The sequence below is a fragment of the Sinohyriopsis cumingii genome, chromosome 1, assembly GCF_028554795.1.
Source record: "Sinohyriopsis cumingii isolate HCF-2022 chromosome 1, ASM2855479v2, whole genome shotgun sequence".
Lineage (NCBI taxonomy): Eukaryota > Metazoa > Mollusca > Bivalvia > Unionida > Unionidae > Sinohyriopsis > Sinohyriopsis cumingii.
Window position 1 is genome coordinate 38,814,071 of NC_142961.1, and position 11,406 is coordinate 38,825,476.

The window sequence follows — 11,406 nt, forward strand, 5'->3', positions numbered from 1 at the left end:
TTCTGTTTGTGATAATGACTTGTGATACTTCACATTTTCTAAAGTGGAAATCTTTACAAGCCGTACAAAATACAAAAGTTATATGACTTTGGCTTTTGACACTTGCACAGACTCTTCACTTTATAAGTGTCACGAAAAATATTGTATATCCAATTTTTTACCCTTTTCCAAAACACGCACACCTTTGCAGCTTGACCAGAAATATGTACATCTTGTTTTGTGAATAAGTCACAGACAAGTCCAAGCATATATAGGTGATTATGAACATTAGGAATATCCCCTCATTTTTTCAGAAATATCAAAGCTTGTATGTGCATTTTCCCTTTTCCACTCTATATTAGTGCTTAGATTTGTTCCAAAAAAGAAACGAAACAATTTTGAAAGAAAAACAACTGAATTTTGAATTCAGATTTCTCTCTGTTTATAATTTTTTTTTCAAGTTGATGGTGCATGACAGATTACATTCGCCTACCTTTCCAAAGTGAGAGACATTTCTTCATATGTCATTGCCTTTGTTAAATTCGGTTTCATTGGTTAGTTATCGTTAATCTTTAATTTTTTGATGCATTTCGTTTTGATAGAAGATTTAAGGCCTTCTAGTGTTGTAACGGTATTTATGTTGTTTAGTCTGTTGATGAAATTATTTATAGCAAAGTGCTTAGATTTTTCAGGTTTTTTTTTATTTCAAGCCCTACAAAAGGAGACCAAGTTTGTCTTGAAAGAGGATTGAAACTCTAAATTACACGGGCGTGAAGGAAAACATCGTTGTGTTCATTCTAATCATGCTTGCCGTATCTCTTTGTGTTTTAGAGGTCATGTTTCTTCTTAAGTAAATACACGCATCAATAGACAGACAGATTCGGTCATCATCCTTGAGGTTCACTGTACTTTAGGTTCTTTACTTCATACAAACTCCAAATTTATTAGTTTGAAGAAAAAACAGATAACATGCCCTCAATACTGTAACACGTCTGTTCTGACTCTACCGATGTGAGTGTGAGTGTTTATGTTAAAATGTTTAAGTAAGATATTAAAAAAATGGTCAGCTTGAAAACGCGAACCAATACTGTGACAGTCAGTATTTTGATGTGGTAAGAAGAAATGGTACAATACACAAAGAGGGCTTGTAAGTTCACATTTCAGTCTGTCTGCACTGTAATGGTAACAACGCAAGAGCATAGGGATTATTATGCCACACAGTCCTAGAATAAAACAATGCATCACCCGTTGTAAGCCATTTCATTGGCTATACTTATTTTCTTACCGCGTTCACTTCGAATTGACTTGAGTAGCTATTCACACAGTGACGAGAATGGCCAAGCTTTACTGGGTCTATCCTATAGGCGATTTATATAAAAAAAAATATTTTAAAAAATTAAACTAATGCACGAACAATCGTACCATGGGCGATCTCATGGAAATTGTGTCCGTCTTATTGCAAAATACATCAACATTTAATTTAACCGTGCAGATCGCTAGAACAAACCTCTGATAATACACATTTTGAAAAGTGTTGTGTGACACGGATCGCCATTGTCGCTTGGTGTCTGCTTTCTTGTTCGAAAAGAGATCGTTTCGTCTTGACTATAAAAATTTAATTTGACTAAGTTTTACGCACTACATGAACTCATACATTTCATGTTGTAGGTGTAAGCCGTCGTTCTCAGTTTTCTGGAAGTTCGTTTTTGCGTTTCTCAGATGTGATACTATTTTTTATGGACCAAACGAAATTTCTTTTGGCGTGAATCAGGACTCGTGGTTTTGTGGCAGAAATGGAGAGCATTGATTAAAGCTCAGTTATGTCGTCTTCGAAATCGCTGACACGGATTTGAACTAACACTTCAGGTTTTGTGTGAGGCGATACGGTACATCATTGCCTTTTATGAAATCGTTTCATCTTAATGCAAAATTACATTTGACTAGGTTTCATACGCAGCAGGTCCCTGTATATAGGGAGAGTGTCTTAGCGTCAGAGTATTCATTCCACTCTCAAACGATCAAGAAGATGGAAGAGTCAGCACAGACTGACCTGCTGGTCAAATATATGCTAAAAGTCATACGAAAGCATAATTCACAGGCGAAATTGGCAAACAAACTTACTCTTTTGGTCGTTGATTTGATGAGAGTCATACGAAAGTGTGTAAGTGCTGATGAAGTATGCTATATCTGCAAAGGTAAATGGGTATTTGTCTCCAGAATACCTGCTTCGTCTAAGAAAGAGAGACAAAATTCAAGATACCTAATATGTGAGCCGATGCGTTGGCCCTGATGTGAAATTTCATACTACCTTCTAAAAGAGAATAGACCAGAAAGAAAACGTAAGTATCTCTTGATCTTGACATTGTATAATAAGGATGGCGTGTTTTGTTTTTACTCGCACTTTATGAAATTGTGCTCTTTCACCTCTCTCTATCCCTCTGGATCATGTTTTAGTTAGAATTGAAATGGAAAGATGTTTTCCTTCACGCACGCTCTTTAGGCATGCAAGTCGGTAAACAATAGTCAGTCTGTTCATCCATCATTTTGTGTCTTGATGTTTCCTAAATCACACACTGATGCCATAAAATAACGGGTTAAATGGGTTTTGTAGTGTTGGGAGTGGGGGGTGGGGTGTAGGCGTTTGGCAGAGTTGGTCATTGCAGGTGAGGGCTTAGGTGCTTTCAAAAAACTTTTTTCTTCTTCACTCTGTGTTGATGGAATATAACGGGTTATTTTCTTCACTCTCTGTTGATAGTATATATAAAGGGTCATTTCTTCACTCCGTGTGGATAGTGTATAATGGTTTTCTTCTTCCCTCTGTGTGGTTAGTATATTATGGTTTTTTTCTCTTCCCTCTTTGAGGATAGTGTATATTGGGTTATTTATTTCTTCTTCCCTCTGCGTGGATTGTAGATATGGGGTTTATTTTTTTTACATCTCACCTCCGTGTGGATAGTAGGTATGGGATTTGTATTCTTCCTCTTCCATGTGTAGATAGTATATTTGGGGTTTGTATTATCTCCCTTCTGTGTTGATAGTATATTTGGGGTTTGTTTTTTCCTCTTCCCTGTGTGTGTGTGTGTGTGTGTGTGTGTGTGTGTGTATTGGTCTCTGTTTGTCCCTATAAAACTCACTTTATCCCTATCAGATACACTCTACCTACCTACCTGCAGTAGCGTGTATTCAGGTCAGCCACTTGCAACACTTTATCCCCTAGTGTTCAGTACAGTGTTGTCACTGACGCTGGAAATTTCGAGACTATAAATATGGACTTGGGGATTTCCACAGGTTGTAACTATACATATTTACTAGAGTTCATAAACAGGAACGTCACTCAAGCTGAGGCTATAAAAAGATAGTGGGGTTTTCCAAAGGAATAACCCACAAGTTGTAGTATAAATAGATAGCGGGATTTCATAGGAATTTTAGCTGATTATAGCTATAAATAGATATATGGGTGTTTATCCACGATCGTCACACAAGTTGATATTGTAAGTAGTTACTAATTTTATCCATTTTAGTCTAAACCATTGTAACTTAATTTTCGGGGATATGTTTATTTTCCTTTAAATTCTGGGACAATTTCGTCATTTTAGCGTTACTTTTAGTCACATCCATTTTGTCGTTGAGCATTTCCTTGATTATAGCTATTTATAGCATCATTACAATTATGCAAATTTTTGAACACCCCAGCAAGATTTCAGGTCTTGGTAATGCTTTATATATAAATCTCACGCTTGTACTAGTGTATGTATGTCTCTGTCTCCGTTGTGTTTGACCCTCTACCATCATTGTCCCTAGACAGTCCCACCATGTTCAATTCCCCCTTGACGCTATACAGACCCACCATGTTCAATTTCCATATGTTAAATTCCCCTTGAGGCTAGACTTGCCCAAGACTTTTTCCCATGTTAAATTCCCTTGAGGCTATATCCCCCAGGGGTTTCCGTAATGTTAAATTTCCCATTGTCCCTAGACAGTCCCACAATCTATTCCCCCTGTTCAATTTCCCCTTGTCGCTAAACAGGTCCACGATTTATTCCCATGTTCAATTTCCCTTGCCGCTCAACAGACCCAAACTCTATTCCCCATGTTAATTTCCCTTGTCGCTCAACAGACCCAAACTCTATTCCCCAGGTTAATTTCCCTTGTCGCTCAACAGACCCAAACTCTATTCCCCATGTTAATTTCCCTTGTCGCCAAAGTGTCCCAAAGGTTTTCGTAATGTTAAATTTCCCATTGTCGCCAAAGTGTCCCAGGGTGGTTTTTAATGCTAATTCCCATTGTCGCTAAAGTGTCCCCATTCACTACTCTCGTGGGTCGGTGATTCTTTCCGGGATTTTCCCGGGTTCTTCCTTCACCGTTAATATTGGCCGCCATGTATAGCCTATCGTGTGCTGAAAAATGGCGCTAAACCCTACAACAACAACAACACCAACAACAACAATACAATATGTGTGCCTTGTAACCAAGAAATTTACAGTATATTGTCGACGGGATATTGCATCTTTCCATCATTGCTTATATAAACACTGTAGATACATACCAAGGAAAGTGTACACATACCGCTACGACGAACCATATTCTTGTATGTTACTTAGTGTAAGTTCAGTTTCAAGGCTTTCATTCAACCCAAACTTTTTCTCTCTGACTCCAGATTTCTGCGTATTTTGTCCCTTATGCATGAGAGGGGAGGGGGAACTGAAAGTAGAAAGGATTGCGATGAAATTGTGTACCATATTAAATTAATTTAAAAAACGGGGATTATTAATACTTTTTAGCGTTCTTTTCATACATCACTAATGATAAATGAATGGAATTTCATCATTCATCTTTAGATCAATAGCAAACAGTTTCAAGAATGTTTATATTTGCTCCATCGGCGGATCACAATTTAATATACCAATAGTATTGGTATATCAACTTGATTTATGCCACCACTTTAAAAGGCCATGTTTTTTATTTTAAATGTAAGTGGTATATTACATAATCTGCAAAGGAAATCGATCTTCCTTTAATCGATTTCAGCGACAATTATATTTAGTCCAAGCTTGCCTTCATTCATTGCAGACCTGGACTTATGTGAGAATTCTTGAATGTGCTTCATACATTGATGGATGCTGAAATACATCTAATCGTGTATTGTCTTTCCATCCAATCTTTGACCATACTTCACAATAAATACTGTTGGAATAACATTTAAAAAAAATATAGACTTGTAGTGGTTAAGGGATTTAATTCACATTCCGTTTTCTAAATCACGATAACGGAATATAACGAGTGTCTTCCTCTTGAACATGCCTTTTCCACTTCTGTTACGTAGCTCGCATCAGAGTTAATTGTGATAACTATGTGTTTGGTAGTTCGGAAAATCGGAATAAAGTTTGAAGCTATTATCCACTTTAAATTGCAGATTTGCTATAATATTGATTTGTTATTAGAATATATAGGAAAATATTTCTTTAAAATAGTTCCGTTTATAAATTTTGAAAAATCTATATTCAACCATAATAGAATTATGCAAAACTTGGTGTCGGTTTATAAACTATCGTTGTTTTTTTCATACAGATTTGTCGGAAAAGGACAATTATATTTGTTTAAACTACTCCTTTAATATATGCTCTTATGAGACGTAATTATAAAGGCCAAGAAACACAAGAAGATATGAATAGCAGCGTAGTGTAATACAATTCTATGTCACAAGTTCCATACTTGTTAAAATTAAATTCATTGTTAACAATTCTGTATCTGAATTGTTTGGCCGCCATCTTGAAATTGCTCAAGTCTAATATATACAGGTTTTAATATCGATTTTTTAGTCTTACAAAGGTTTTAGACCACGTGCTCTGCAAAATACTGATTCCTCTTGTACGGTCACTTGGTGTCTGACAATTTGATTGGAAGAAATGATTAGATGTATTATCAAACTTTGTATGGAAATACCAGTTGGAAACGGTTATGTTTCAGTATTCATATGTTCTCACCAGCAAAACTCGAGCCATAAACAGGCTGTAATGTTGTAGAATTTGAATTTCACTTTAGAGATCTTAGTCATTGTTTTTATAAATTACCCTTTTATACAATGATATTGTAGGCACCCATCAAAGAAAGCATTTTTAGAGTTTCTTTGATTAAGGATTTTAAGTGATCCTATTCCAGATCGTTTCCAGCAGCGTTATAAATAACAAAGAGTAAACAATCGAGCATTTGTTTGGCCATTTTTAGATTTCTATGTAGACCGTCATTTTAAGCAATATTTGAACTGCTAGTTTTTAATCACGTAGAAGATTAATCAGAGAAACCTCAAATAGCTTTTGTTCACCAGTTCAGGCAGAGTTTCCACGGTCGATCACTTTTAGGAATCTTCAACTGCAATAATCTTCAACATTAGAGCAGCTTACAATTTGTGAGGCGCATGATTGAAAGGCTTCCAAAAGTCTGTTGTCTATTATTTCAATCTCAATCGCATATGCGTGATTAGTCTCTGCAAAATCAGAGTTCATAAGGTCAATAATTTCAGGGATTGCATATTGTTAATTGGCTTAAGGTACTGTCATCGATCCTTGATGTATCGATAAGTGCCTCTTGCTCCAAATTTGTCTTAGTAGCAATGGACTGCTAATATACAAACTCTGTGTAACCACCGCGTCCACGTTAACAGCATCAAATCTTTCCATTCCGTGATGGGTAAGCAACTGTAACTGAGAGGACTATATGGTTCACTTGTGAGAAAACGAATTAGTGGTTCGAACCGAAATAATATTTTCCTAATGTATTTTGTTTATGTACAAAAAAAACCACTGTTCCATTGTCCTCAAAAACAGCAAAAAGAAGACCAACAACCCTTAGTTGTCAAAGACCAATGTGACCGCAGGAAAATAAGAAACCATAGGAGACTAATATTTATCCACAGTAATCACTTATAGAAACTGTCCTTAAAACAATAGTCTGTAGGAATTACTTTGAACTATTGAAAATCAAAGCCCTAACATGCTAGAAATTGAATATTGCTGACATTGTCACAGTAAGAACTCTTAAATGTTTTAAATTGATCGACCATTCACAAGCTTTCAAAGTCACAAGTATAAAATAATGAAGTTTCCAATCTCGAGTGTTTGAAGGAATGTCATAGAGCCAGAATTATATTCATACCTTAGATAATGTCAGATTTCAACATACGATAATATCTAGTAACTTAGGTTACCGAATAATTAATTTGTGCCTGAGAATCCTATTTAAAGGAGAATAATAACAGTTTCTTTAACCGATTACCCTCCACCCCCAAAAAAGAGAGCTAAATTTCCAGGTTAAATCATTTTTAAGCAAACTATTGTTTAGATTTTGGAGAAAAAAAGCAGCAGTGTGTGTGTGTGTGTGTGTGTGTGTGTGTGTGTGTGTGTGTCCATCCGAGTGGAGGTGCAGGAAAATTCGTTTATCAGATCATATATTGGGCAAACCTTAGGTGTTTCTTCAATTTTGAGGTACTTTTGCAACTTAATAAGCTGGATTTAAACATCGTTATAAATTATGACTTGAAATACAATAAATCATCAGCTAGACTGGAAGAAAATTTAATTTGGATCGTAAGGCTGTTTTAAGTATACTACACAAACTCGACAGGCATTTTTGAGCGGTAATTCGGTTAGTCTGTAAGCTGACATTATGTCTCATGCAAGCGTAGACATCGTTCAATATGTTCAACACTTGTTCTTGCTAGTGTGCGTGTGTGTGTGTGTGTGTGTGTGTGTGTGAGAGAGAGAGAGAGAGAGAGAGAGAGAGAGAGGGCAAATGCATGATGCATAGTCGTTATATAAAACACGTGTAATCGTTTATCTGGCATTGCGACAGTTCTGCAACGATGCTGCTCTTACCAGTATCAGGTTTATTGTAATTCTCGCCTTTTCCCACTGAATGATGTAGTGAGCTGCACAAAACATATCTAAATAGTATTTTCTGTTCTACTCTGTATACACTATAACACAGCATGTCTGGTTCTAAAGCATTCAGCACTTGTAACTGATCCAAATAAATGAACATTCGAAGCTGTTGGTTTGATGAAGGCTACATTGTTATCGATAAAGCAACATTCGACAGATTTTTTTTTCGTCATTGCTCAAGAAATTAATGGTTTATAAAGTAGTACACGTTAGTAGTCGTGAGATGCACAGAGCTAAAGTTTATATATATATATATATATATATATATATATATATATATCTATGACAAGTTAGAAGAAGAAAAAAAACTTTTTGTTTATTAATTTCACCAATTCGCTTCCCTTCCCCCTCTTCACAACAAACAGCGAACAATTCTAATGTAACAATAGCACGCATCTTATAATCACTTTCCTAAACGTAAATGGACCAAATAACAGGCAATTAAAAATATTCCAGCTAAGAAATACATTTTTAACTGAATGTAAATTTATAGCTTTTTTAATGGATGAATACTTTAGTTTCGTATGCGTTGTATTTCGTCACGTAATAAGTCTGTTCTCTTGATGTTTGACTCCTAGTTTTGGAGGCATCATGCGGCAGACATGTAGCATGATGTCCCACCCAGTCACATTATCCTGACACCAGTCCGACCAGTCCTAACACTAACCTCTTAATGCTGGGCGCCAAGCGAGGCAGCTGTTAGTACCATTTTTAAAAGTCTTTCTTATAACTCGATCGGAGTTCGAGCCCGCATCCAACACAGTCATGCCAAAGACTGATAAAAATGGTACTAACAGCTGCATCGCCATGCGCTCAGCATTAAGAGGTTAATGTTAGGTCTGGTAGGGATGGTATCAGGATAATGTTCCTGGGTGGGACATCATACTACGTGTCTGTGTCTGCGGCATGATGCCCCAGTGCTAGACGTAACTATAAACTGCCACACTGCAGATATCGTAGCGATATGACTGAAAAATTGTTAAAGCTACGTTGAAAATAGAAATCACACACACACACATCATACTACATGTCTGTGTCTGCGGCATGATGCCCCAGTGCTAGACGTAACTATAAACTGCCACACTGCAGATATCGTAGCGATATGACTGAAAAATTGTTAAAGCTACGTTGAAAATAGAAATCACACACACACACACACACACACACACACACACGCACACACACGCACGCACATACACACATTTTTAGGTAACATGCCTAATTGCACGGAGTCTTGTGCTCTCTTAACATACATTCCAATTCCTCGCCAAGAAAACTGGGTCTTAATGGAGAAGTTGAAAGAATATGACTCAAGCAGAACGTTTCTAATCACAGCAAACCAAAAGGAAATGACCGAAAAGATTTATTGGCAGTTTATGAAAATGAACCAAAAATGAAAAAATCGCTGCCAAAATGAAGGTAAAGGAACCGAAACTGAAGTCAACAGTACAGTACTGAAAACGGGAACCAAAGAGTAACCTAACATACTAGTATAGAGATAACACTTTCTGTCTTTCTTATAAAATATTGAAAAATATGAAAGTTGTTTGATAAGCGACGTCCATGTATATTGCATAAAGACATAACCTTCCCCCTGTTCACCATCCCTTAAAAGCTGACCGCTCCTCTACATAAGTAATTTAAACTTCAATTAAATTACCATAAAACTTTTTAAAAAATAATAATTTGTAATGATTGGGACCCTGTTTGAGAAATAAATAAAGCTTTGTCAGCTAAATATTAACAATAAAACATAACTGTTCTCCTCAAAGCAATATTTACAAACTGTAATGAGTTTCCTTAATTAATACAAGAACTCAGTCCTAAACAATAAGGACATTTAGAAATAGACGAGTTCCCTGTACAGCCCGAGTGGACGAATAAATACTAACGTGCTTGGCCATGCTGGCGGGTCTAAGTGGCAATTATGGGAGATTTGTAATAATTATTTTAAACTGCATATGCATTGGGCGTTGTTTCGGACTTAATACCGCTTGCTAAAATACAGAATGGAGGAACCGATTTGAGATTTATTTTGATTCGGAATATAAATTTCACCCTTTCAAGGAATTGATTTTTGCACGATGCATTACGCATTTTGCTGATTTGCGACACAAAAAAAACTCCCGCCATGAAGAAGCATCATTTTGTTAATTTTTTGTTGCTTTCTGTTTTATTTATTTAATTTCTTTTTCATCCTAAAATGTTCTCCTGCCTTTAATATGTCGCTTCTCAGCAACATCGGGGCAACTCCAGTCTTACTCGAGTTTGACCAAAAAGATCTAGTAGCGTTTGTTAAAATTTGGTCGATGTTCGAAACAAAGAAGCTGATGTTAAAACTAAGCGTACCACTTCAGGGCTAGATACATCTATCCATAATGTGGCATATCGTACCAGCACGTCTGGGTTCGAATCTCACATTCTTTACGTTTTGATTATAATATATGTTTACGTAACATGTACGTGTTAGTACAACACTAATTCGCTGATAATACGCTGATAATACAACGGAAATGTCAGCACCAGAACTTTCAGCTAGTGAGAAATTTAGAGGTTACTAAATATATAGGGCACAAAAATATCAAGTAATATTAATATTAATAGTTGACCAATGCACAAGCGATGTATTAACGTGTCCCATTATGACTTCGTCTTGTCTCCTTGTAATATTAATTAAGCTTATCTCATTACAAATAACTTTCTCTTCTTTACTTAGCTGGGGGGGGGGGGATCTGGACCCATATTCTAATGTCGATCGATAATTACGTTAGGATATACATTTTAGAAAGTGTTTGCTCTTTGATAACATCATACTTGTAACAAAGTGTGACTGAGACTTACTGTTCGTTTCTAATTTTGAAAACAAAATTCTAAAGTGTATTAGGAATGGGAGGGGTTTGGGAATAATCTTGTGTTAAATATTTTGCAGACGTTACTGGCAGCTTGACGGTTGCAGATATCTGTTTAACAGTCTTCGATGACGCGTTTCCGGTAAAACGATATTCGTTTTAGAAGAACCGAGCACAAATGTCCCTAAAGCTTCAAATACAAGACTAATATTGCGATTACATTAATTAATACTAATTAATACTAATGAATACTAATGATTAACGAAGCTTTTCTTCGCATTTGGTTCAAACTTCCTTTGTCTTCCATGGTTGAATGTGATGTGATGTTAATTGGGGGATATATATATCCTGTAATTAGTAATCAATAAATCTCCAGTATCTTTGGGAATTTATTTCATTAGAGTAAATAGATTTTCGAGACAGTACTAATGAAAACAACTGATAAATTTATCGATTTATTTTTTGGTGCATATTAGCACATGCAAGATTATTTTTGGTGACGTATGCGAATAAATTACTTTGCCATAACATAACACGGAGCCGATCAGACCTGCTCTGAACAGAATTCGAATACCCAATCCTGTGATTGCGCGTACGGCACGTTATCTATTAAATACTACTTCTTCCACCAAAGGCCTAAT